General features: G+C 47.1%; 1 protein-coding gene and 1 pseudogene across 5 annotated transcripts in view; both read left to right on the forward strand.

Moving 5' to 3' along the window:
• LOC139273772 (zinc finger protein 3-like) overlaps positions 1 to 25336 on the forward strand; it is a 101350-nt gene that overhangs the window by 43140 nt on the left and 32874 nt on the right. For 2 of the 5 annotated variants that reach the window (XR_011595344.1, XM_070890845.1), the window contains exon 4: positions 24841 to 24931. The gene's annotated coding sequence lies outside the window, so the exon portion shown is untranslated. Of the gene's footprint in view, positions 1 to 23974; positions 24061 to 24822; positions 24932 to 25336 lie in introns of those variants that run through there. The other 3 variants (XM_070890847.1, XM_070890848.1, XM_070890846.1) reach the window with 3 other exon arrangements.
• On the forward strand, positions 14640 to 14840 carry LOC139274258 (U2 spliceosomal RNA; annotated as a pseudogene).

Consider the following 25336-nt stretch of genomic DNA (forward strand, 5'->3'; position numbering starts at 1 on the left):
TCAATCATATTGTCACAGGCAGCAGAAGCTGTCAGTCCCACAGTGATCCAAATCCCAAAGGTACATTATGAATCCTACAGTCACTTGGAACAGTACAATAAGTCCAAACATATCGCTCTGAGAGACAGATCCATTTTCACCCCCTTACTCACACACAAGGACTGACTGACACGGTGTCAATCCACACTGGTGTCTGTACACTGACTCTCAAACCCAGCAACTAACATCCAAGAGCAGAGAAACGGAGGTAATGGACTGAACCAAACCTCCTCCTGAGACAATCACAGATAATCGCAAACTAGCATAGGCCTAAAGAAGGAACCGAATCCAACAGTCACACAGAGCAAGAATAGCACGTACAAGAGACTGTCAATTACATAATGAATCTTGCACTCTCACACATCACCATTCTAACAGAGGCAGAGTGAATCTCTCACTCTCAAACAGTAGCAAAAACTGACAGCTACAGAATGAACCACAGACCCACCAACAGTGCCAGAGACTGAGAGACACAGAATGGACCCCACACCTACACACAGTGCCAGGGACTGAGAGACACAGAATGGACCCCACACCTACAAACAGTGCCAGGGACTGAGAGACACAGAATGGACCCCACACCCACACGCAGTGCCAGGACTGAGAGAGACAGAATGATACATACTCTCGGGCACAGTGAATGACAGATTGAGATTGAATCACAATCGCATATGGTAACAGACTGACTGACTGGCAGATATAGGTTAAAATCCACACTCACATATTAGAAAGTGACTGGTACAGAGTAAAATGGATATTCTCATAACTTTTATTCTGTACCTCTCAGTTTTTGTTAACACATTCTGTAAACCAATAGATACAGAATAAAATACACACTTGCATTCCAGAGTCAGACAGCTATAAAGTAAAACACACACTCACATACCAGAGACTGGAAGATATGACTAATATCCACACTCCTGTACAAGAAGTTGGTAGGTACTGATTAAAATACACAATCACATACTGGAAACTAACAATTGGAGAGTAACAACAACAGACAAATACCAGAAACTGACAGGTAAAGATTAAAACCAAACTCACTTTCCAAAGACTGACAGATACAGAGTAAAGCCCACACTGACACCACAGAGAGTGACACATACAGTCTATAACACACTCACACATGAGAAAATGACAGCTACAGAGTCAAACCCACATTCACATCCCAGAGAGTGACAGCTACAGAGTAAAATCAACAGCCACATAAAAGACACTGACCGATGCAGAGTCAAACGAACGCTCACATCCCACAGCCTAACAGGTACTGATTAAAACAGACTCACACATCAGAAACTGATAGTGCTGCATTTGTGCTGTATCTATCACAGCAGAAACTGACAGGTATAGATTAAAACCCCTATTCATATACTAGAAACTGACGGGTACAAAATAAAACCCAACTCAGATTTGAGAAAATGAAAGTTACAGAGTACAACCCAGACTCGCGTCGCAGATATTAACATACAGAGTAAAACTCACACTTTCATCCCAGAGCCTGAATGATAGAGGAAAACCACACTTGCATACCAGAAACTGACAGATACAGAGTAAAACTCACACTCTCACATCAGAGACTAACAGATATAGAGTAAAATCCACACTTGCATCACACCGACAGACAGCTATAGAGCAAAATCCACACTCCCATACCAGAGACTAAGCTATACAGAGTAAAACTGACACTTACATAAAAGACAAATAGAGATACTCACTCTCTCATATCATAAACTGACAGATGCAGGCTAAAATCCACTCTCGCATATCAGAAACTGGTTGGTACTAATTAAAGCCCACATTAACATACCAGAAAATGACAGATACAGAATAAAACCCCACTCACATACCAGAGTCTGACAGATACAGAGTAAAACGCACACTCACATCCCAGAGACTGAGAACTACAGAGTTTTACCTACATTCCCATACTGGAAACAGACAGGTACATGCAAAAAAAATCACACTCACATCCCAGAAACTGGCAGATACAGAGGAAAACCCATGTTACAAATTTAGAAAATGACAGGTACAGAATAAAACTCTCATAACAGAAACTGACACGTTCAGAATAAATCCCCAATCACATACGAGAAACTGACAGGTACAGGGTAATACCCACATTGACATACCAGAGACAGACAGATACAGAGTAAAATCCACACTCACATCCCGGAGACAGGCAAAAACAGAGTGGAACTCGCAGTCACATTCTAGAAGCTGACATAGTGTATAATAAAACCCACTTTCGCCCACCAAAAACTGAAGAAAGAACAACACTCACGTATCAGATACTGACAGCTGTAAGAGAATAAGAAATAGAAGCAGGCGGTAAGGCCCCTTGAGCCTGCTCCACAATTCATTACATTCATGGCTGAACTTCACCCTGAACTCCTGCCTGATACCCATTTCCCTTGATTCCCTTTGTTCTCTGTCTTGAATATACTCATTGACTGAGTGTCTCAGACCTATGTGTATAGAATTCCAAAGATTTACATCCCTCTAAGTGAATACATTTCTCCTCATCTCAGTCCGAAGTGTCTGATCCCTTATCCTGAGACTATGATCCCTAGATCCAGACTATCCAGCAAAGGGAAACATCCTCACAGCATCTACCCTGCCAAGCCTTCTAAGATTTTTTTTTAGGTTTCAATGAGTTCAGCTCTCATTCTTCTAAACTCCAGAGTGTATAGGTGCATTTCACTCAATCTCCCTATCCCAGGATTCAATGTTGCACCCCCCTCTAATATCCTTCCTTGGGCAATGAGACCAAAACTGTGCCCAGTAATCCAGGTGTGGTCTCACCAAAGCCCTACATAATTGCAGCCACACTTCTTTACTCTTATACTCCAAACCCCTTGTAATAAAGGCCAACATATACTTTACCTTCCTAATTGCTTGCAGTAGCTGCAAGTTAACTATATGTGATCCGTGTATAATGACACTCTTATCCCGCTGAATAACTACATTTACTAGTCTCTCTTTTAAACATTCTGCTTTTCCATTCATATAAAAATTAACACACACTCACATCCCAAAGTCTGAACAATACAGTGTAAAACCCACACTCACATCCCATAGTCTGAACTATACAGTGTAAAACACACACTCACATCCCATACTCTGAACTATACAGTGTAAAACACACACTCACATCCCATAGTCAACAATACAGTGTAAATCCCACACTCACATCCCATAGTCTGAACAATACAGTGTAAAACACACACTCACATCCCATAGTCTGAACTATACAGTGTAAAACACACACTCGCATCCCATAGTCTGAACAATACAGGGTGACAGGTTGAGCAGAGACCGTGGCTTCTGAGCTTCCAGATCCACCTCCAGGCTTCACGCTCCAGCATTGAAATACTTGCCTGCCCCCGCCACCCCTCCCCCCTCTCCCCGCCCAGTATTTAAACCGATGGGAAGGGCCCATGCGAGCTCCCCACCCCCAGCTTTGTCAGCAGCAGCCATTTCCTCTGTGCTGGGCTGATGATCGTTGAACACATCAGGGAGCGGAGATATCCCGGGCCCAAGTAAGGGAGCAAACAGCAGCCTCCTTACAGCAGTACATCGCATTGGGAATGTGTCTGTAAATGGGCTTTGTGTCGGGGTATCGGGGGCTGTTTGTAAGAGGCAGAGTGGAGCAGGAAGTAGTTTGGGAACATGGAGTGAGTGGGGGAAGGGAGAGCATGTGTACAGTGTAAGGTAACAGAGAAAGTTAATCACCGCACTCTTTCAAATCATTGCTGCTTTCTTTCACCAAATCAGTAGTGAATGTTCCTGATTCAGTCCCAATCTCACTGTGTCTGCTGTTCTTGGACATGAACATGGAAACACAGCCTGACAGTGAGGATGTGAGGAGTGTCACAAAGTGCATCTATTGCAGGCAGCAGGACAGAAAGTAGACATTTCAAATTTGGTAATTTTGTTTCAGTGCGTTGAGTTCTCCAGAACCATGTAGAAGGTGATCGAGAGATACATTGTCGCTCCCTCAGATACATCAGGATCTGGGCTCTGTGACATTCTGTTGCCTGCACAGGCACTTAACTCGGTTCCAATAGACTGAGAACAATTGTTGTACAGCCCAGGTACCTGTGGTTATAATCCAGAAAGCAATTCAGAATTTTACAGGTAGTCCTATGGGAGTGGAAGATATACACCGCAACTGTATCAATCAGGTGATCCCATTCATGGACCAGTGCCGGATTTGTATTGTGTCTGGATGCTGATAACTTTCTGTAGAACCGTCATACACACCTGGTGTGGAAAATCTGAGTGCCGCTGTACTGCAGTGAGCTCAGACAAGGACCCTGTTTGTATCACGGTTTCCTCTCTTCAGATACTTTACTTTATTATAAACATATAAAAGGGGTCAGAGGGTCTAGTAAGGAAGAGGAACTGAGGGAAATCTTTATTAGTCGGGAAATTGTGTTGGGGAAATTGATGGGATTGAAGGCCGATAAATCCCCAGGGCCTGATGGACTGCATCCTAGAGTACTTAAGGAGGTGGCCTTGGAAATAGCGGATGCATTGACAGTCATTTTCCAACATTCCATTGACTCTGGATCAGTTCCTATGGAGTGGAGGGTAGCCAATGTAACCCCACTTTTTAAAAAAGGAGGGAGAGAGAAAACAGGGAATTATAGACCGGTCAGCCTGACCTCAGTAGTGGGTAAAGTGATGGAATCAATTATTAAGGATGTCATAGCAGTGCATCTGGAAAATGGTGACATGATAGGTCCAAGTCAGCATGGATTTGTGAAAGGGAAATCATGCTTGACAAATCTTCTGGAATTTTTTGAGGATGTTTCCAGTAAAGTGGACAAGGGAGAACCAGTTGATGTGGTATATTTGGACTTTCAGAAGGCTTTCGACAAGGTCCCACACAAGAGATTAATGTGCAAAGTTAAAGCACATGGGATTGGGGGTAGTGTGCTGACGTGGATTGAGAACTGGTTGTCAGACAGGAAGCAAAGAGTAGGAGTAAACGGGTACTTTTCAGAATGGCAGGCAGTGACTAGTGGAGTGCCGCAAGGTTCTGTGCTGGGGCCCCAGCTGTTTACATTGTACATTAATGATTTAGACGAGGGGATTAAATGCAGTATCTCCAAATTTGCGGATGATACTAAGTTGGGTGGCAGTGTGAGCTGCGAGGAGGATGCTATTAGGCTGCAGAGTGACTTGGATAGGTTAGGTGAGTGGGCAAATGCATGGCAGATGAAGTATAATGTGGATAAATGTGAGGTTATCCACTTTGGTGGTAAAAACAGAGAGACAGACTATTATCTGAATGGTGACAGATTAGGAAAAGGGAAGGTGCAACGAGACCTGGGTGTCATGGTACATCAGTCATTGAAGGTTGGCATGCAGGTACAGCAGGCGGTTAAGAAAGCAAATGGCATGTTGGCCTTCATAGCGAGGGGATTTGAATACAGGGGCAGGGAGGTGTTGCTACAGTTGTACAGGGCCTTGGTGAGGCCACACCTGGAGTATTGTGTACAGTTTTGGTCTCCTAACTTGAGGAAGGACATTCTTGCTATTGAGGGAGTGCAGCGAAGGTTCACCAGACTGATTCCCGGGATGGCGGGACTGACCTATCAAGAAAGATTGGATCAATTGGGATTGTATTCACTGGAGTTCAGAAGAATGAGAGGGGACCTCATAGAAACGTTTAAAATTCTGACGGGTTTAGACAGGTTAGATGCAGAAAGAATGTTCCCAATGTTGGGGAAGTCCAGAACCAGGGGTCACAGTCTGAGGATAAGGGGTAAGCCATTTAGGACCGAGATGAGGAGAAACTTCTTCACCCAGAGAGTGGTGAACCTGTGGAATTCTCTACCACAGAAAGTAGTTGAGGCCAATTCACTAAATATATTCAAAAGGGAGTTAGATGAAGTCCTTACTACTCGGGGGATCAAGGGTTATGGCGAGAAAGCAGGAAGGGGGTACTGAAGTTTCATGTTCAGCCATGAACTCATTGAATGGCGGTGCAGGCTAGAAGGGCTGAATGGCCTGCTCCTGCACCTATTTTCTATGTTTCTATGTTTCTATTACTACTGAAGGATATCCTTATTAGGGGGAAAGTGTATTCGGGAAATTGATGGGATTGAAGGCCGATAAATCTCCGGGGCCTGATAGTCTGCATCCCAGATTACTTCAGGAAGTGGCCCTAGAAATAGTAGCTGCATTGGTGATCATTTTCCAACAGTCTATCGACTCTGGATCAGTTCCTATGGACTGGAGGGTAGCTAATGTAACACCACTTTTGGAAAAAAAGGAGAGAGAGAGAAAGCGGGTAATTATAGACCAGTTAGCCTGACATCAGTAGTGGGGAAAATGTTGGAATCAATTATTAAGGATGAAATAGCAGCACATTTGGAAAGCAGGGACAGGATCGGTCCAAGTCAGCATGGATTTATGAAAGGGCAATCATGCTTGACGAATCTTCTGGAATTTTTTGAGGATGTAACTAGCAGAGTGGACAAGGGAGAACCAGTGGATGTGGTGTATTTGGACTTTCAAAAGGCTTTTGACAAGGTCCCGCACAAGAGATTGGTGTTCAAAATCAAAGCACATGGTATTGGGGGTAATGTACTGATGTGGATAGAGAACTGGTTTGTAGACAGGAAGCAGAGAGTCGGAATAAACTGGTCCTTTTCAGAATGGCAGGCAGTGACTAGTGGAGTGCCGCAGGACTCGGTGCTGGGTCCTCTGCTCTTTACAATATACATTATCGATTCAGATGAAGGAATTGAGTGTAATATCTCCAAGTTTGCAGATGACACTAAACTGGGTGGCGGTGTGAGCTGTGAGGAGGACGCTAAGAGGCTGCAGGGTGACTTGGACAGGTTAGGTGAGTGGGCAGATGCAGTATAATGTGGATAAATGTGAGGTTATCCATTTTGGGGGCAAAAACACGAAGGCAGAATATTATCTGAATGGCGGCAGATTAGGAAAAGAGGAGATGCAGCAAGACCTGGGTGTCATGGTTCATCAGTCATTGAAAGTTGGCATGCAGGTACAGCAGACGGTGAAGAAGGCAAATAGTATGTTGGCTTTCATAGCTAGTGGATTTGCGTATAGGAACAGGGAGGTCTTACTGCAGTTGTACAGGGCTTAGGTGAGGCCTCACCTGGAATATTGTGTTCAGTTTTGGTCTCCTAATCTGAGGAAGGACGTTCTTGCTATTGAGGGAGTGCAGCAAAGGTTCACCAGACTGATTCCAGGGATGGCTGGACTGACAAATCAGAAGAGACTGGATCAACTGGGCCTTTATTCACTGGAGTTTAGAAGGATGAGAGGGGATGTCATAGAAACTTATAAGATTCTGACGGGACTGGACAGGTTAGATGCGGGAAGAATGTTTCTGATGTTGGGGAGGTCCAGAACCAGGGGACGTAGTCTTAGGATAAGGGGTAGGCCATTTAGGACTGAGATGAGGAGAAACTTCTTCACTCAGAAAATTGTTAACCTGTGGAATTCCCTGCCGCAGAGAGTTGTTGATGCCAGTTCATTGGATATATTCAAGAGGGAGTTAGATATGGCCTTTACGGCTAAAGAGATTAAGGGGTACAGAGAGAAAGCAGGAAAAGGGTACTGAGGGAATGATCAGCCATGATCTTATTGAATGGTGGTGCAGACTCGAAGGGCCGAATGGCCTACTCTGCACCTATTTTCTATGTTTCTATGTTTCTACTTTATTTTCTATTCTCCCCATCAGTTGTCCATATCATAACTAATATTTTTCTGGTATTATTATTCTCAAAGCAAAATACTTCATTGATGCAGTATAAAGATGATATTTTTTCCATCCAGAACACAATGAAAAGTGCAGGCAGCTCCTTCTCGCATACAGTAAGTACATTATCTCTCACAGAGCGCAGAGACACAGAACTGGCCTCAATCCTATTCGCACAGGCAGCAGAAGCTGTCAGTCCAACAGTGATCCGGAGTGGCTGAGTTACATTGTGAATCTTCAGGCCACACGGAGCGGGAGGATCAAATGCTGTTTCACTATTGAAACAGACCACATTCATATACCAGATACTGAAATATACAGAATAAAACCCACACTTGCACACCAGAAACTGATAGGTATAGATTAAAACCCACACTTTTTACCAGAAACTGACAGGTGCAGATTAAACCCCACACATATACCAGAAACTAACAGCTATGGGATAAAACCAATACTCAAATACCAGAAACTGACAGGTACAGATTACTCCCCACGCTCACATATCAGAGACTGAAAGGTACAGAATATCACCCACACTCACATACCAGACACTAATAGGTACAGATTAAAGCCCACAATAATAGACCAGAAATTGATAGGTACAGCGGAAACCCCACCCTCACATACCAGAAACTGACAGGTTCAGATTAAAGCCACATGTTTTTTAACCAGAAACTGACAGGTGCAGATTAAAACCCACACTTGCATACCAGAAACGGACAGGTACAGGATAATTCCCACACTCACATACCACAAACTGATACATGAGATTACCCCCACACTCATACCAGAAACTGACAGGTACAAGTTACCCACAATCATATTCCAGAAACTGACCGGTCCAAATTAAAACACACACTCACATACCAGAAACTGACAGGTTTAGATTAAACCCACACTCTCATACCAGAGATGGGCAGGTAATAAAATACACACTCATATACCAGAAACTGAAAGATACAGAATAAAATACACAGTCGCATACCAGAAACTGGTAGGTACAAAATAAACCCCACATTCGCATCCCAGAGATTGAAACGTATAGAATAAAATACACACTTACACGTCATAAACTGACAGTTACAGAAAAAATACACAGTCACATACCAGAGACTGACAGGTATTGATTAAACCTCACATTCACATAGAAACATAGAAAATAGGTGCAGGAGTAGGCCATTCGGCCCTTCGAGCCTGCACCATCATTCAGTAAGATCATGGCTGATCATTCCCTCAGTACCCCTTTCCTGCTTTCTCTCCATACCCCTTAATCCCTTTTAGCCGTAAAGGCCATATCTAACTCCCTCTTAAATATATCCAATGAACTGGCATCAACAACTCTCTGCGGTAGGGAATTCCACAGGTTAACAACTCTCTGAGTGAAGAAGTTTCTCCTCATCTCAGTCCTAAATGGCTTACCCCTTATCCTTAGACTATGTCCCCTGGTTCTGGACTTCCCCAACAATCAGGAACATTCTTCCAGCTTCTAACCTGTCCAATCCCGTCAGAATTTTATATGTTTCTATGAGATCCCCTCTCATCCTTCTAAACTCCAGTGAATACAGACCCAATCGATCCACTCTTTCCTCATATGTCAGTCCTGCCATCCCGGGAATCAGTCTGGTGAACCTTCGTTGCACTCCCTCAGTCGCAAGAACGTCCTTCCTCAGATTAGGAGACCAAAACTGTACACAATATTCCAGGTGAGGCCTCACTAAGGCCCTGTACAACTGCAGTAAGACCTCCCTGCTCCTGTACTCAAATCCCTTAGCTATGAAGGCCAACATACCATTTGCCTTCTTCACCGCTTGCTGTACCTGCATGCCAATTTTCAATGACTGATGTACTATGACACCCACGTCTCATTGCACCTCACCTTTTCCTAATCTGCTGCCATTCAGATAATATTCTGCCATCGTGTTTTTGCCACTAAAGTGGATAACATCACATTTATCCACATTATACTACATCTGCCATGCGTTTGTCCACTCACCTAACCTGTCCAAGACACCCTGCAGCCTCTTAGCGTCCTCCTCACAGCTCACACCGCCACCCAGCTTAGTGTCATCTGCAAACTTGGAGATATTACACTCCATTCCTTCATCTAAATCATTAATGTATATTGTAAAGAGCTGGGGTCCCAGCACTGAACCTTGCGGCACCCCACTATTCACTGCCTCCCATTCTGAAAAGGACCAGTTTATCCTGACATTCTGCTTCCTGTCTGTCAACCATTTCTCTATCCACATCAGTACATTACCCCCAATACCATGTGCTTTAATTTTGCACACCAATGTTTTGTGTGGGACCTTGTCAAAAGCCTTTTGAAAGTCCAAATACACCACATCCACTGGTTCTCCCTTGTCAACTCTACCAGTTACATCCTCAAAAAATTCTAGAAGATTTGTCAAGCATGATTTCCCTTTCATAAGGAGCAGGACATCGGGTAGGCTGTGTGTGGCAAACATGGCCCGCAGGCTTTCAGTAGTGGCAGCGGACGTGCTAGCCAACATTATCTCACATTCAATCCACTTGGAATACACGTCTACAACCACAAGGAACATTTTACCCAAGAACGGGCCTGCATAGTCGATGTGTACCCGACACCACGGTTTGGAGGGCCAAGACCATTATCTTAGCAGCGCCTCTCTGGGTGCATTGCTTAACTGCGAGCATGTATTACATCTGTGAATACAGGACTCTAAGTCCGCATCAATACCGGGCCACCACACATCGGATCTGGCTATCATTACGATGCCAGGGTGGGTACTATGGAGGTCATTGATGAAGGTGTCTCTGTCCTTCTTGGGGACCACTACTCAATTGTCCCACAGAAGGCAGTCTGCCTGTATAGACATTTCATCGTTGCACTGCTGGAATGGCTTTATCTCTTCCTGCATTTCCACTGGGACACTGGACCAGCTCCCGTGAAGCACACAGCTTTTGACTAGAGATAATACGGGGTCCTTGCTTGTCCAGGTTTTGATCTGCTGGGCAGTGACGGGTGATTGCTCACTCTCAAATGCTTTCATAACCATGGCTAGATCTGTGGGCTGTGCCATTTCCACCCCCGTGGTGGGCAATGGCAGCCTACTGAAACCATCGGCGCAGTTTTTTGTGTCTGGCCTGTGGCGGATGGCTTAGTTGTATGCGGACAACGTGAGCGCCCATCTCTGGATGCGGGCCGATGTGTCAGTATTTATCCCTTTACTCTCGGAGAATAAGGATATAAGTGGCTTATGGTCAGTTTCCAATTCGAATTTTAGCCCAAACAGATATTGATGCATTTTCTTTGCCCCATTGACACACCCTAACGCTTCTTTCTCAATCATGCTGTCGGCTCTCTCAGCCTTAGACAGACTCCTGGATGCATAAGCAACCAGTTGCAGTTTCCCGAAATCATTAGCTTGTTGTAATATACACCCGACACCATATGACGACGCATCACATGCTAGTACCAAAGGCTTACATGGATCATACACCACAAGCAATTTGTTTGAGCATAACAATTTTCTCGCTTTTACAAAGGCATTTTCTTAGCTTTTACCCCAAACCCATTCGTCCCCTTTTCATAGTAAGACATGCAGTGGTTCTAACAGTGCTGAGACCCGGTAAGAAGTTACAAAAGTAGTTCAGGAGTCCCAGAAACGACCACAGCTCCATCACGTTCTGTGGCCTCGGTGCATTCTCGATTGCCTCCGTCTTCGCATGTTTGGTGGGCCTGATGCCATCGGCCGCAATCCTCCTGCCCAGGAACTCCACTTCAGGTGCCAGGAAAACGCACTTCGAGCGTGTTAACCTGAGCCCCACGCGGTTGAGTCAACTGAGAACCTCCTCTAGGTTCTGCAGATGCTCGACTGTGTTCCACCCTGTGACCAAGATGCCGTCCTGGAAGACCACGGTGTGTGGGACCGACTTCAGTAAACTTTCCATGTTTCCCTGGAATATCGCCGCCGCCGATCGGATTCCAAACGGGCATCTGTTATAAACAAAAAGACCTTTGTGTGTGTGTGTTGATGCAGGTGAGGGCGTTTGATGATTCCTCCAGTTCCTGCGTCATGTAGGCTGAAGTCAGATCCAGCTTTGTGAACGTCTTTCCTCCCGCCAGCGTTGCAAAGAGGTCATCGGTCTTTGGTAGTGGGTATTGGTCCTGCAGGGAGAAACGATTGATAGTTACTTTGTAGTCGCCTCAGATTTTGACTGTGCCATCTCCCTTGAGGACTGGGACGATAGGACTGGCCCATTCATTAAACTCGATCGGTGAAATGATGCCCTCTCCTTGCAGCCGATCTAGCTTGATCTCTACCCTTGCTCTCATCATGTACGGTACTGCTATCGTCTTGTGATGGATGGATCATGCCCCCGGAATTAGATGGATCTGCACTTTTGCTCCTTGGAATTTCCCGATGCCTGATACGAACAGCAAAGGAAATTTGTTTAAGACCAGAGCACACGAAGTGTCGTCAGCGGGCGATAGCGCTCAGACGTCGTCCCCGTTCCAGTGTATCTTTCCCAGCCAGCTCCTGCTGAGCAGCGTGGGACCATCGCTCGGTACCACCCAGAGTGGTAGCTTGTGCATCGCTCCATCGTAGGAGACCTTTATGGTAGCACTGCCGATTACAGGAATCGGTTCTTTCGTGTAAGTTCTTAGTTTCTTACGAACTGGAGTTAAGACTGGCCTTGAGGTCTTGTTGCACCACAACATTTCAAAAGTATTTTTGCCCATGATGGACTGGCTTGCACCTGTGTCCAGCTCCATTAACACCGGGTGTCCATTTAGTTCAACATTTAGCATTATCGGGGGACAATTTGTGGTGAATGTCTGCACTCCATGTACCTCTTTCTCCTCGATCTGAGGCTCTGGTTCGTCGTGATCCCCTGTGGATCTGTCCTCTTCTGCAACATGGTGGTTTTAGGTTTAATATTCTTTGCAGCTCGCCTGCACAGTCGTTGGAGGTGTCCCATTGTTCCACAGCCCTTGCAAATGTACTCTTTGAATCGGCATGAATGGAAACAATGATCACCCCCGCAGCGTCAACAAGGTGTTAATGGCCTTGCATTCATCACCCTTGATGGTGGACTCTGAGACATCTGCAGACGTGTATTTGCAGGTATATGTGATCAGCCCTTTGCATTACGATTCAAAAACAACATCACTTTGTTCACAGTACTTGTAGCAGCACTTGTGTGCTGAGAGATTTGCTTTATATTGTCACTGGTGGCAATGAATGCCTGGGCTATTGCTATGGCCTTACTCAAGGTTGGAGTCTCTACAGTCAAAAGTTTGCGAAGTATGGTTTCGTGGCCAATGCCAAGTACGAAAAAGTGTCTGAGCATGTGCTCCAAATGTTCTTCAAATTCGCAATGTCCTGTAAGGCATCTTAGCTTGGTGACATAACTCGGCACTTACTGGCCGTCAGACATTTTGTAGGTGCAGAACCGGTACCTCGCCATCAGAATGCTTTCCTTCGGGTTCAAATGCTCTCAGACAAGTGTGCACAAATCATGGTATGATTTCTCTGTGGGTTTTGCTGGAGTGAGCAGTTTCTTCATGAGGACATACGTTGGTGCCCCACAGACAGTGAGGAGGATCGCCCTTCATTTGGCAATGCTTTCTTCCCCATCTAACTCATTGGCCACAAAGTATTGGTCGAGTCACTCCGCAAAAGTTTCCCAATCATCTCCCTCCGAGAATTTCTCCAGGATGCACACTGTGCTCTGCATCTTTGGGTTCGCTATCTGTATCTCATTGCCAGTTGTAGTAGATGGAGAACGAGTCAGATTGAACACTGTGAACTCAAAGTAAAGTGTGACCGTAGTCTTTTGTTGCAAGTCTCCAGAGTGCCTCTCTAACCTGTGAAGCCTCCTTAAATATCTGTGCTCCCTTGGGACTCCAGGGGATGAGCCCTTTGGTGGGTGTACAGAGTAAATACAAGTATACATAAATAACAGTAAAGAGTTGGGGTCCCAGCACTGATCCCTGTGGCACCCCACTGGTTACTGATTGCCAACCCGAGAATGAACCATTTATCCCGACTCTCTGGTTTCTGTTCGTTAACCAATCCCCTATCCATGCTAATATATTACCCCCAACCCTGTGAACTTTTGTCTTGTGCAGTAACCTTTTAGGTGGCACCTTGTTAAATGCCTTCTGGAATTCCAAATACACCACATCCACTGGTTCCTCTTTATCCACCCTGTTCATTACATCCTCAAAGAATTCCAGCAAATTTGTCAAACATGACTTCCCCTTCATAAATCCATGCTGTTACATCCATGTTACAGCAGTGACAGATAAGAAAGGTGTTGAATTAAACGATGGGTGGAAGCTAGCATCAGGGCGGAAGGACAGTGAGGGGCTCTTGCCTTCACAGAAGGACTCCCATGTCCTGATCAGAAGTGACCCTCAGGCAATCTCGGTTACAAACCGGTTAATGACTCGAACATGTAGAAATGTAGATCGGCAAACATAGCTGTTCAGATTATTGAATATATACAGGAAAAAACGTGAGTGAACCTTCCTCATAAGTCCGGCCATCATTGCCTGAGAGCAGAATGAAACATAAAGAACAGATTATAAATCGGGAGGGGATGTCATTGATGACCTAATTCAAGAATTTGAGATTTTGGCGAGCAATAAATCTGATTGGATGTTTAAAGAGACCAATCAGAGAGATGCAGAACAATGGAAATTGACAACGTGGCCAATGAACCAATTACAGTCATTGCCTTCACCCATCCCTCATTAGCATAGGGCTGTGGGCGGAGTGTGGGGCTGCCTGTATAATGCGAGCCCGGAGCAGAATTTCCTTTATATCTGTACCTGACTGAACAAGACGATGCCTGAGGAAAATAAATCGCTTCTTGGCCTTTTGGCTAAGATCATGCGTAACTGACCTGACAGGGGAGTAACCATGACCCCAAAGTGGTTCTCCCTGGATCAGGAAGGTAGTTTTCCTATGCTTTTTGGAAATAGGAGGTGGGTGGGGTGGCTTGCCCATCCACCTCCATGGCGCGAACCTGGTATTGCAGTACTTCCAGGAACGGTGCTTGGGCTCTAGGCCTTTTGGCTAAGAGCATTAGCGCAGGGTGATCCTTGATGTGTGCAAGGTGACCTCTGGCGTTTGTGATCTGACAAAGAATTGGAAAGATTGGCTACGATTCAAAAAAAAAAGAAACCAGCTTCGAAAAAGGGTGCCAAGAAAGTAATCAAGAAAACACCACCGAAGGGTGGCAAGAAGCGCAGAAAGTCGAGGAAGGAAAGTTACTCCATTTACATCTACAAAGTGATGAAGCAAGTTCACCCCGACACCGGCATCTCCTCCAAGGCCATGGGCATCATGAACTCGTTTGTGAACGATATTTCCGAGCACATTGCGGGTGAGGCTTCCCGCCTGGCCCATTACAACAAGCGTCGCACCATCAGTTCCCGGGAGATCTAGACCGCCGCGCGCCTGCTGCTACCCGGGGAGCTGGCCAAGCACGCTGTGTCGGAAGGGACAAAGGCGGTGACCAAGTACACCAGCTCCAAGTAAAACTCCACGCTGTCCTGACGGAACAAATCCCAAACACAATGGCTCTTTTAAGAGCCACCCACAACATCATTGAAAGAGCTGCACAAACACATCACCCTTTAGACTGAATTTACTGTAATTATTTCCCGAACAATTGTGTTTGAGACCCTTTACAATTCCAGCTGTCGATTTAGTTTTGAATTCTTATAAGCAGCTTCACTGACGGGTTCGACGTTGGCGTCGCTGTAATTTCCCGCAGTGAGTAAACTACAAACACGGTCCCTGGTCGCTTTCCCTTTGCTTCCAGACCCGTTCATTCACAGCGCCTGCCGACGAATTTATTTTGGGAGGGCGGGGAAACTCCCATTTCAGTCTCACGTTCTCACTCAAGCCCTTTTCACGTTTTGTTTTTATTCCGTTGCGGCTCAGTCCGTTTATTAACCCGAGACTCCCTGCAGTGTAACAACCCAGAATGGGAGTTCTTAGAGACTAGAACAGGGGCAGTTTGAACACCCTGTCCCTCTTCTATTTTTACAGAAGGACTCTCAGTTCTGGTCTCACTTCCACAGCAGCTCCTATGAAAAAAAGTTCACTTTTACAACGATGGAGCTGGAATGTGTCCCGTTACACAATCAGTGGGGACTGAGTCCCGCCCGTTACAGACAGTTTGAACCTGAAGCCGAATTTAATGCTGATTGTAACAGGCTGGAATTTGCAAAGGAAACATGGAATCAGACAAAAGGAAACAAAAAGTGTTTTGAAGTATTTGGCTAATGGTGAAGTTACTAACATAATTCACAATTTTAACAATTATTGGCGGGATTTTTGAATTTAAAAAATCGTTAGGTTCTGACTTTGAGAACCAATCATTTTCGCCCTACTTTCATTGGTGGACTAAACAGGCTGTGATTGGTCATGGGAAACGACCAATGAAATTCACCACAGAGTGACCAATCACAAGGTCGCTCCCTGTATCCCTCCAGAATGTATAAGAAGGGCAGATGTAGGAGGAGTTTCTCATTCTTTCTCTGAGCTTGTGAATTGTGGAAATGTCTGGAAGAGGAAAAACCAGCGGTAAAGCTCGGGCCAAGGCCAAGTCTCGCTCCTCCCGAGCCGGACTGCAGTTCCCTGTGGGCCGTGTTCACAGGCTCCTGCGAAAGGGGAACTACGCTGAGCGTGTGGGTGCCGGAGCCCCGGTCTATATGGCTGCTGTGCTCGAGTATCTGACCGCTGAAATCCTGGAGCTGGCCGGCAATGCGGCCCGCGACAACAAAAAGACCCGCATCATCCCCAGACACCTGCAGTTGGCCATCCGCAACGACGAGGAGCTCAACAAGCTGCTGGGAAAGGTGACCATCGCTCAGGGTGGAGTGTTGCCGAATATCCAGGCTGTGCTGCTGCCCAAGAAAACCACCACTTCGTCCAAGCCCAAGTAAAGCGGACAAGATTTAATCTAATAACCCAAAGGCTCTTTTCAGAGCCACCCACAGGATCTGTGAAAGGGCTGCTTACTGTCTTAATAGAGTCATGTACCGATAGATTGGCCTGTTTTAGACCTGTAAACATAGAAAATAGGTGCAGGAGTAGGCTATTCGGTCCTTCGAGCCTGCACCACCATTCAATAAGATCATGGCTGATCTTTCACCTCAGTACCCCTTTCCTGCTTTCTCTCCATACCCCTTAATCTCTTTAGTTATAAGGGCTGCATCTAACTCCCTCTTGAATATATCTAACGAACTGGCATCAACAACTCTGCGGTAGGAAATTCCACAGGTTAACAACTCTTGAGTGGATAAGTTTCTCCTCATCTCAGTCCTAAATGGCTTACCCCATATCCGAATGGGGGAGTTTTCAGTTCCCAGTCACTGCATTACGGTTCTCTGCTCACAGATACACTCTTCCAGTTAACAGCGAATAATTGAACTACAGTTGTCACTCAACAATTGTATAAATACCGCCACAGGTTCCTTAAATGTTCTTTAATCTGTCTGAAAACTAGAGTCGGCGGTGATGAATTAATGTAGTAATAAAAGGGTCTAGTTTAATTTTGGTCTGGTTTGAGATAGTTTGAATGCTGCTTCTGTTCTCGGGAGCTCCGGCCGTTCCCGGACTGTGTATTTCTCTGCTAAGCCAGTCAGTTTAGACCGCACTGGAGCAGCGAGCGATGTACACACACAGAACCCGGGTCAATTGCAGTGCCTCCCAGATCTGCCTGTCCCCATTCTCCGGCAACACCGAATGGGGAAATCTGTGTTCTGCCCCGGGGAACTCGAGGTCAGAGCGACGCAAAGCCGATGTCAGTTTCTGAAAATATTAAAGGGCTCATTAGTTAATCGTCAATAACTCCCATGTGAACGGAGTTGGTATATGAACACACGATCAGTAATCAGTCCCACACCCTCTGCCCCGTCCCTACAATGGGTTAATGAACAACACGAAGCTCTGGTTACAGGTGATCGCAGCTCTTTCCTTTGCTGATTTGGTGGCTCTGAAAAGAGCCGTTGTTGCACTTGGTGGTGAATCTTGGAGCCGAGGCAGGGGGAGTCTAGGCGCGCTCCCCGCGAATGCGGCGGGCAAGCTGGATGTCTTTGGGCATGATGGTGACTCGCTTGGCGTGAATGGCGCACAGGTTGGTGTCCTCAAACAGTCCCACCAGGTAAGCCTCGCTGGCCTCCTGCAGGGCCATGACGGCCGAGCTCTGGAAGCGCAGGTCGGTCTTGAAGTCCTGAGCGATCTCCCGCACCAGGCGCTGGAAGGGCAGTTTGCGGATCAGCAGCTCGGTGGATTTCTGGTAGCGGCGGATCTCCCTCAGAGCCACGGTGCCGGGTCTGTAGCGATGAGGCTTCTTCACTCCGCCTGTGGCCGGAGCGCTCTTCCGGGCCGCTTTGGTCGCCAGCTGTTTGCGAGGAGCTTTCCCTCCGGTAGATTTGCGCGCTGTCTGCTTGGTCCTGGCCATTTTCTGAACGAATCTGGGACACAAGGATTATTAATGCGGAGCCTCCTCTTAAAGTGTGTGAGGGTCCGCCCCGGGGCTGTGATTGACTGCAGCCCGACGCCAATCAAGTTTGAACCAAGCACCGAGAGTGAAAATGAAGGGCGGGGATTTCTGGGCCTTGATTGGCTGAACTGAAACTGACAGTTGGTCAATTTCAAAAAGCCCGCCAATTTCACAGTATCAACCAACAGAGATTAAATAAACTCTAATTTCGCGCCAGCAGTTTAAGAATCCCGCTCTTTATAACGGCGATTGTGCCCCATTATAAGTCACCAAGTCCATTTCTCTGTAACATTCCGGTTTAAATTCTGTTCCATTCCCTGATCGGTCTGTACCGGGCGGGAATAAATCCCCGGTCACTGCTTCCTGTAAACATAAAGTCCCGCATGGATCCCGCCAGTGCCGTCCCGTTTAACCGATTCTCACAGAAACCTCACATGACAGGAATTATCTGTGAGGGGAGACTGTAATGTCTGGGTAAAGGGGACTGTGTATCCCACCCGGTAATTGTGACTGTCAGCCGAAGTTTCTGATCTCTCAATTTACAATAGTTGTAAAATATTTAATAATTCCCATATTCCTACAGCGACTACACTCCAAAAGTACTTGATTGGTCTTGAGGCGTTCGGTGGTCGTGAAAGGCGCTATATAAATCCAAATATTTCTTTCCATTAATTAAACAGCCGAAATCATTTCCCAACCAAACTGCCCCATCCCCAGGTCGCTGCTCTCTCTGTGAGGCGGTGGGTGGCTCTTAGAAGAGCCTTTGTGTTGTGTTTCGGGGGGAAAGGGTCAAGTTATTCAGCCGCCGAATCCATAGAGAGTGCGGCCCTGCCGCTTCAGAGCGTACACCACATCCATGGCAGTGACCGTCTTGCGCTTGGCGTGCTCAGTGTAGGTGACTGCATCCCTGATGACATTCTCCAGGAAAACCTTAAGTACCCCGCGGGTCTCCTCGTAGATCAAGCCTGAGATCCGCTTGACACCACCACGGCGAGCCAGGCGGCGGATAGCTGGTTTGGTGATGCCCTGGATGTTATCACGGAGCACTTTACGGTGCCGCTTGGCTCCGCCTTTACCCAGTCCTTTGCCTCCTTTACCTCGACCAGACATGATGACGGTTACTCACTGAAACAGCCGCTGAATGAGAAAGAGCTCCTCCCGGCTCCTTTTTATAGAGCCGGAGCCGACCTGACTGAGAAAGTGCAGAGTGAGAGAGGCGGGAAGGGGAGGAGACAGAGTCAAGATTGACAGACAGAGCAGAGAGCTGCCTCTGGTCTTCCAGCTCCGCCTCCAGCTTTCTGCAGCCGCCAATTTCAAACTGTTTTCCCACAATAGAACCGAGACACAGCGCTCTGCACAAACCCTTAAAGACTCGGAATTCATCTTCAAGGCTTCCATGAATCAGAAGCTTTTAAATAAAGTCCCGTTACAATGTAAATGGGGACTTTTCAGAATGGCAGGCAGTGACTAGTGGGGTACCGCAAGGTTCTGTGCTCGGGCCCCAGCTGTTTACACTGTACATTAATGATTTAGACGAGGGGATTAAATGTAGTATCTCCAAATTTGTGGATGACACTAAGTTGGGTGGCAGTGTGAGCTGCGAGGAGGATGCTATGAGGCTGCAGAGCGACTTGGATAGGTTAGGTGAGTGGGCAAATGCATCGCAGATGAAGTATCATGTGGATAAATGTGAGGTTATCCACTTTGGTGGTAAAAACAGAGAGACAGACTATTATCTGAATGGTGACAGATTAGGAAAAGGGGAGGTGCAAAGAGACCTGGGTGTCATGGTACATCAGTCATTGAAGGTTGGCATGCAGGTACAGCAGGCGGTTAAGAAAGCAAATGGCATGTTGGCCTTCATTGCGAGGGGATTTGAGTACAGGGGCAGGGAGGTGTTGCTACAGTTGTACAGGGCCTTGGTGAGGCCACACCTGGAGTATTCTGTACAGTTTTGGTCTCCTAACCTGAGGAAGGACATTCTTGCTATTGAGGGAGTGCAGCGAAGGTTCACCAGACTGATTCCCGGGATGGCGGGACTGACCTATCAAGAAAGACTGGATCAACTGGGCTTGTATTCACTGGAGTTCAGAAGAATGAGAGGGGACCTCATAGAAACGTTTAAAATTCTGATAGGGTTAGACAGGTTAGATGCAGGAAGAATGTTCCCAATGTTGGGGAAGTCCAGAACCAGGGGTCACAGTCTAAGGATAAGGGGTAAGCCATTTAGGACCGAGATGAGGAGGAATTTCTTCACCCAGAGAGTGGTGAACCTGTGGAATTCTCTACCACAGAAAGTTGTTGAGGCCAGTTCACTGAATATATTCAAAAAGGAGTTAGATGAAGTCCTTGCTACTAGGGGAATCAAGGGGTATGGTGAGAAAGCAGGAATGGGGTACTGAAGTTGCATGTTCAGCCATGAACTCATTGAATGGCGGTGCAGGCTAGAAGGGCCGAATGGCCTACTCCTGCACCTATTTTCTATGTTTCGATTAACAATCGCGAATATTCCCGCCGATATACAGCCCCTTCCCTGTCAATCTCAGACCTTGTTCCATCTCCCCACACTTCCTCTCACAGACGGGTTTAGCAGTTTACAAACACCTTATTCCAGCTGATTTGGAGAATGTGGTGCTTGGGGTTTGAGTTGTGAGGCGAGGTATCTCCGCCAGTATCACCGTCTCACAGAATCTGTGAAATGACAATGACCGGGAACTGAGACTGGAGCCGAACACATTCCCAGTTATAGTGAGGCCCGGGCCGGACATCCCATTCTCTGTGTGTTTTATTGCAGACACTGGGGGATGGGTGAGTGCAGCCAATGTCAGCGAGTCACCAGGGATCCTGGCTTCATGTTCAATGATTTCTGTCTGAAATCTGAGCCCGGCCCCGGGACAGGGATCATTTGATTCGGGGATCAGCTCTTTTCTGAGAGGCGTGGGTGGCTCTGAGAAGAGCCTTTGGGTTCAGATCTTTACAAGTTGCACTTTTTATTTACTTTTTGGGCGCTGCTTTCTTGGGTTTTGCTGATTTGGCGATGGCCCTCAGTTTTTTCACCTTTTTGGCCGCCTTTACCTTTGCGCCTGAGGCCTTCTCGGGGCTCTTGGGCTTCGCCGCCGCCTTCTTCCCAGCCGCTGCTTTCGTTGTCTTTTTTACTGTTGGCGCCTTCTTGGCTGCTGGTTTCTTGGTTGGAGATTTCTTGGCTGCTGGTTTCTTGGCTGGAGATTTCTTGTCTGCTGGTTTCTTGGTCAGAGATTTCTTGGCTGCTGGTTTCTTGGTCAGAGATTTCTTGGCTGCTGGTTTCTTGGCTGGAGATTTCTTGGCTGCTGGTTTCTTGACTGGAGATTTCTTGGCTGCTGGTTTCTTCACCTTCCTTCCCACTTTCCCCTGGTTTTCCTTCTTAGCGACTTTGAAGGAGCCCGAGGCGCCCGTGCCCTTGGTCTGCACCAGGAAGCCATTTGTCACATTCCTCTTGATACTGAACCTGATCTGGGACCCGCGCTTCTCCACATCCACGCCTTTGGCCGCCAGAGCCTTCTTTATCGCGGCCAGGGACATCCCCTTGCGATCGCTGCCATCGGCCACAACCTTGAGGATCTGTTCGCCCATCGTGGGACCGGCTGGCTTGGAGCGGGGAGCCGCCTTCTTCTTCTTACTGGGAGCCTTGGTTTGAGCGGCGGCGGCAGGAGGAGCGGTTTCGGCGGCTGCAGTGTCAGTCATGTCGGCGGCTCTGTAGAAAATCTCTCTGACAGTCAGAGCTCGGTCAGAAATGAAACGAGAGGCGGCGGCACAGAGCAACTTAAAGGCAGCGAGCGGACGGGGCGGAGACTTCCTGCTGTCAGCTCCCCGCCCCTCCAGCCTCTCTGTGTTTCTCTCTCCTCATTAACTGTCCGATTCCAATTCAACCCGGGCCCTCCAGATTCCCAGACTGGCCTCTTTCTGTCCCGAACACCGGGATGTTTGTTGTCGAGAAAGTTTCATCCGAACTGAAGGCAGCAATTTGGATTTAAACCCGTTTCATTGCTGCACTGATCGCGCTCTCTCACGCGATCGCGGACATTTTCTCTGTTTTTCGACTGAAATTTGAAATCACTTCAAACTTGACGTTTAATTCCCACTTTAGACCTGAGCAGGGCAGCAGGGCGATCCTGTGACAGGGAAATCTTTGAATTTTACACAAGAGGGACTCTGGAATCCGGCGATGAGACGGACACACAAACACAATGATATTCGTCTCACCGGCCCGCCCCTTTAACACACTCTCGCTCACACAATGTTCACAATCTGCACATTCACAGCACAAACTGTCCCAGATTTACAGCTCCCAGCACAGGGTTTCCTCTCCGCTCGGCCTGTGCTGCAGATTCTCGGGGTTAGTTGTAGTTTCCCAGCTTAGTAAGTGTTAAACACTCTGAGACCGGCGCCCCTCACAGTGCCTGTTCCAGATTCAGGGGCAGGAGCCAATCACAGCAGAGGCTGGCTTAACCCATATCTGCTGTTAAGTTGTTATATTGTTCGCACGCAGAAATATGTTTGCTTAACGTGAAAATATAAATTATGTGTTCACCGTCGCACCAGCCTCTTTGTGTCTCTCTCTCCTCCTAAACGGAGGGACATTTAACTGTAACTGGTGTCCTATCCATCTCATACTCAACACCCAGAGATGGCTATCAGAGAGAGCGACAGAGACACAGTACCAGTCTTAAACTCCCTAACTGTGTCTGCTTATTACGCTCTATGATACTATCACATATTCATGTACAGCATCAGCGGAAAAGAGAGAGAGACAGGCACAGTATCAGTCTTACATTGTATATCAGTGTCTCCATATTACACTCAGTCACAGTGCCACACCGTCATGTATTGCACCAGAGAGAGAAACAGAAACATTCTCAGTGTTGTACTTCCAACAGTGTTTCCACATCGCGCTAAATAACAGAATCCCGCCTTCACAGACAGTTCAAGAGAAAGGGGGATAGCGGCAGAGAGAGAGTGGGCTGAGAGAGAGAGAGACAGGGGAGGCAGGGCGGTGAGACACAGAAACATGCACAGTATCAGTTCCAGACTGACCTGTGAGGTCCGGTTTTATCCTGAAAGATCCCATTGGAGAGACATAAGATGCAGTCCCCTCTCTCACTGATATTGTACCACAGACAGACACATTATTAATCCCACACTGCGGGACAGTGTCAGAGAGTGAGAGAAACAAGGTCCCATATTTAACCCTCGCTTGCCTGTTGTACTCTCTGTAATCTTGCAGCTCAGGGCCGTTCGGTATTACATTCAGTGACCGAATGTCTCACTCTGATTAAATTAATCTGGGACAGTTTATGTCAGATATTAACTCCTGCACAGTCCCAACAAACACTCCTACTCCCCCGTCCCTCCGATGTTTCTGCAGGATTGCTTTGTGAAGACGGGCTCACGAAGTGAAAAACACACTGCACGGAATGATCCCAAATTGAGCATCTCAAAGGGGCAAGGCCCCCATCTTTAAACATTTTTTGCCCTTGCCCCCCAGGCCCAGTTCCTTTGCTCAGATTCTGATAAAAGTAAATCGGGAAAAGTGCACTTTGATTTTTAAAGGCTGAATTATTACAGCGAGCTGCGCATGCGGGGATAAGCCCCGCCCCCGTGTCGATTTCCAGTGAGCAGAAGAGCGCATGCGCTCTCCCCTCCCCCAGCCCTGCCTGTGAGTGCCATTCACTCAGTGAGCGGAAGAAGATGGTTTAAACAACCGGGAATTGAGACACCACAGCCCCGGGGTAAGGCAGCGAGCAGTAGCCTCCTTACAGCAGCACATCGCTTTGGGAGCGTGTCCGCAGATGGGCTCAGAGATCGGCACTGAGTCCGGGGGAAGTTCAAGGGGAGTCGGGGTCTGTGTGTAACAGGTGGAGTGGAGCAAGAACTGGTCTCAGTGCGTGGAGTGAGTGGGGGAAGGGAGAGGCCATTCTCGGGCTGTGTGTGGACAGCGTGTGTCCCGGGTAAGGGAGACAGAATGGGAAGGATCTGCTGTTTACAATCATTGCTGCTTTCTTCCTGCAAGCCAGTAGTGAACGTTCCTGCTTTCGTTCCAGTCTCACTGTGTTTGTTGTCATTGGACAGTGAGCAGTGGAAGCAGAGCCGGACACTGAGGATTTATACAAGGAGCATCTATTGCAGGCACCGGGTGAGAAATGTGAAAGACACGTTTTAAACAGCGGCTCTTTGTTTCTGGTTGAACGGTTAGTGCCCTGGGAAAGGGGAGTAGCAATCTGAGCTGTGTAAAAGTCCGTGCTCCATCGGATAGTCCCATTCCTGAAGCAGGGCAGGGGTTGGGTTGTGTCTGGATGTCAGTAAATTGCTGTAAATCTGCCCAACACACTTGGTGTGCAGAAGCCGAGTGCTGCAGTACTGCAGTGGAGTCAGACACTGACACTGTTTGTATCGCTGGCTTCCCTTTGCGAATGATCATAATGAATATTAATTGAACGATTACATTCATCACTTTCGTCTTTTTTCTACCTCTCCTATTCTTGAATGATCAGAGATACCTTCTCCTACAGGCAAGGAATTGAAGGAACCGGAACAAATGTGAAGTTTCCTCCACCTGAGACATAAGGAACAGTGTAACCAGCTCCTTCTCACACACAGTAGGTACGGTACCTATCACAGTGTGCGGGTACGCAGACAGGTTATCCGAATTAAACATGTTTGTGGTGCTGAATGGCTTCCTCCTATTCCTGTGTAACAGGCCTGAGGGGGCTGATGGCCACCTCCTGTTCCAATTTAACAGACTGGAGATACTGAGTGGCCTTCTCCTGTTCCTAATGTAATAAACATGAGGGGCTTAATGGCCTCCTCCTGTTCATATGTAACAAGCTCTAGGGGCAGAATGACTTCCCCCTGTGCCTATGTATCAGGCTAGAATGGGATGAATGGCCTCCTTTAGTTCTTATGTAACAGGTTCCAGGGGCTGAATAGCCACTTCTATTCCAGTGTAACAGACTCCAGGGACTGAATGGCCTCCTCCAGTTCCGATATAACAAGCTCGCGGATCTG

This window comes from Pristiophorus japonicus, chromosome 9 (genome assembly GCF_044704955.1).
Source record: "Pristiophorus japonicus isolate sPriJap1 chromosome 9, sPriJap1.hap1, whole genome shotgun sequence".
NCBI lineage: Eukaryota > Metazoa > Chordata > Chondrichthyes > Pristiophoridae > Pristiophorus > Pristiophorus japonicus.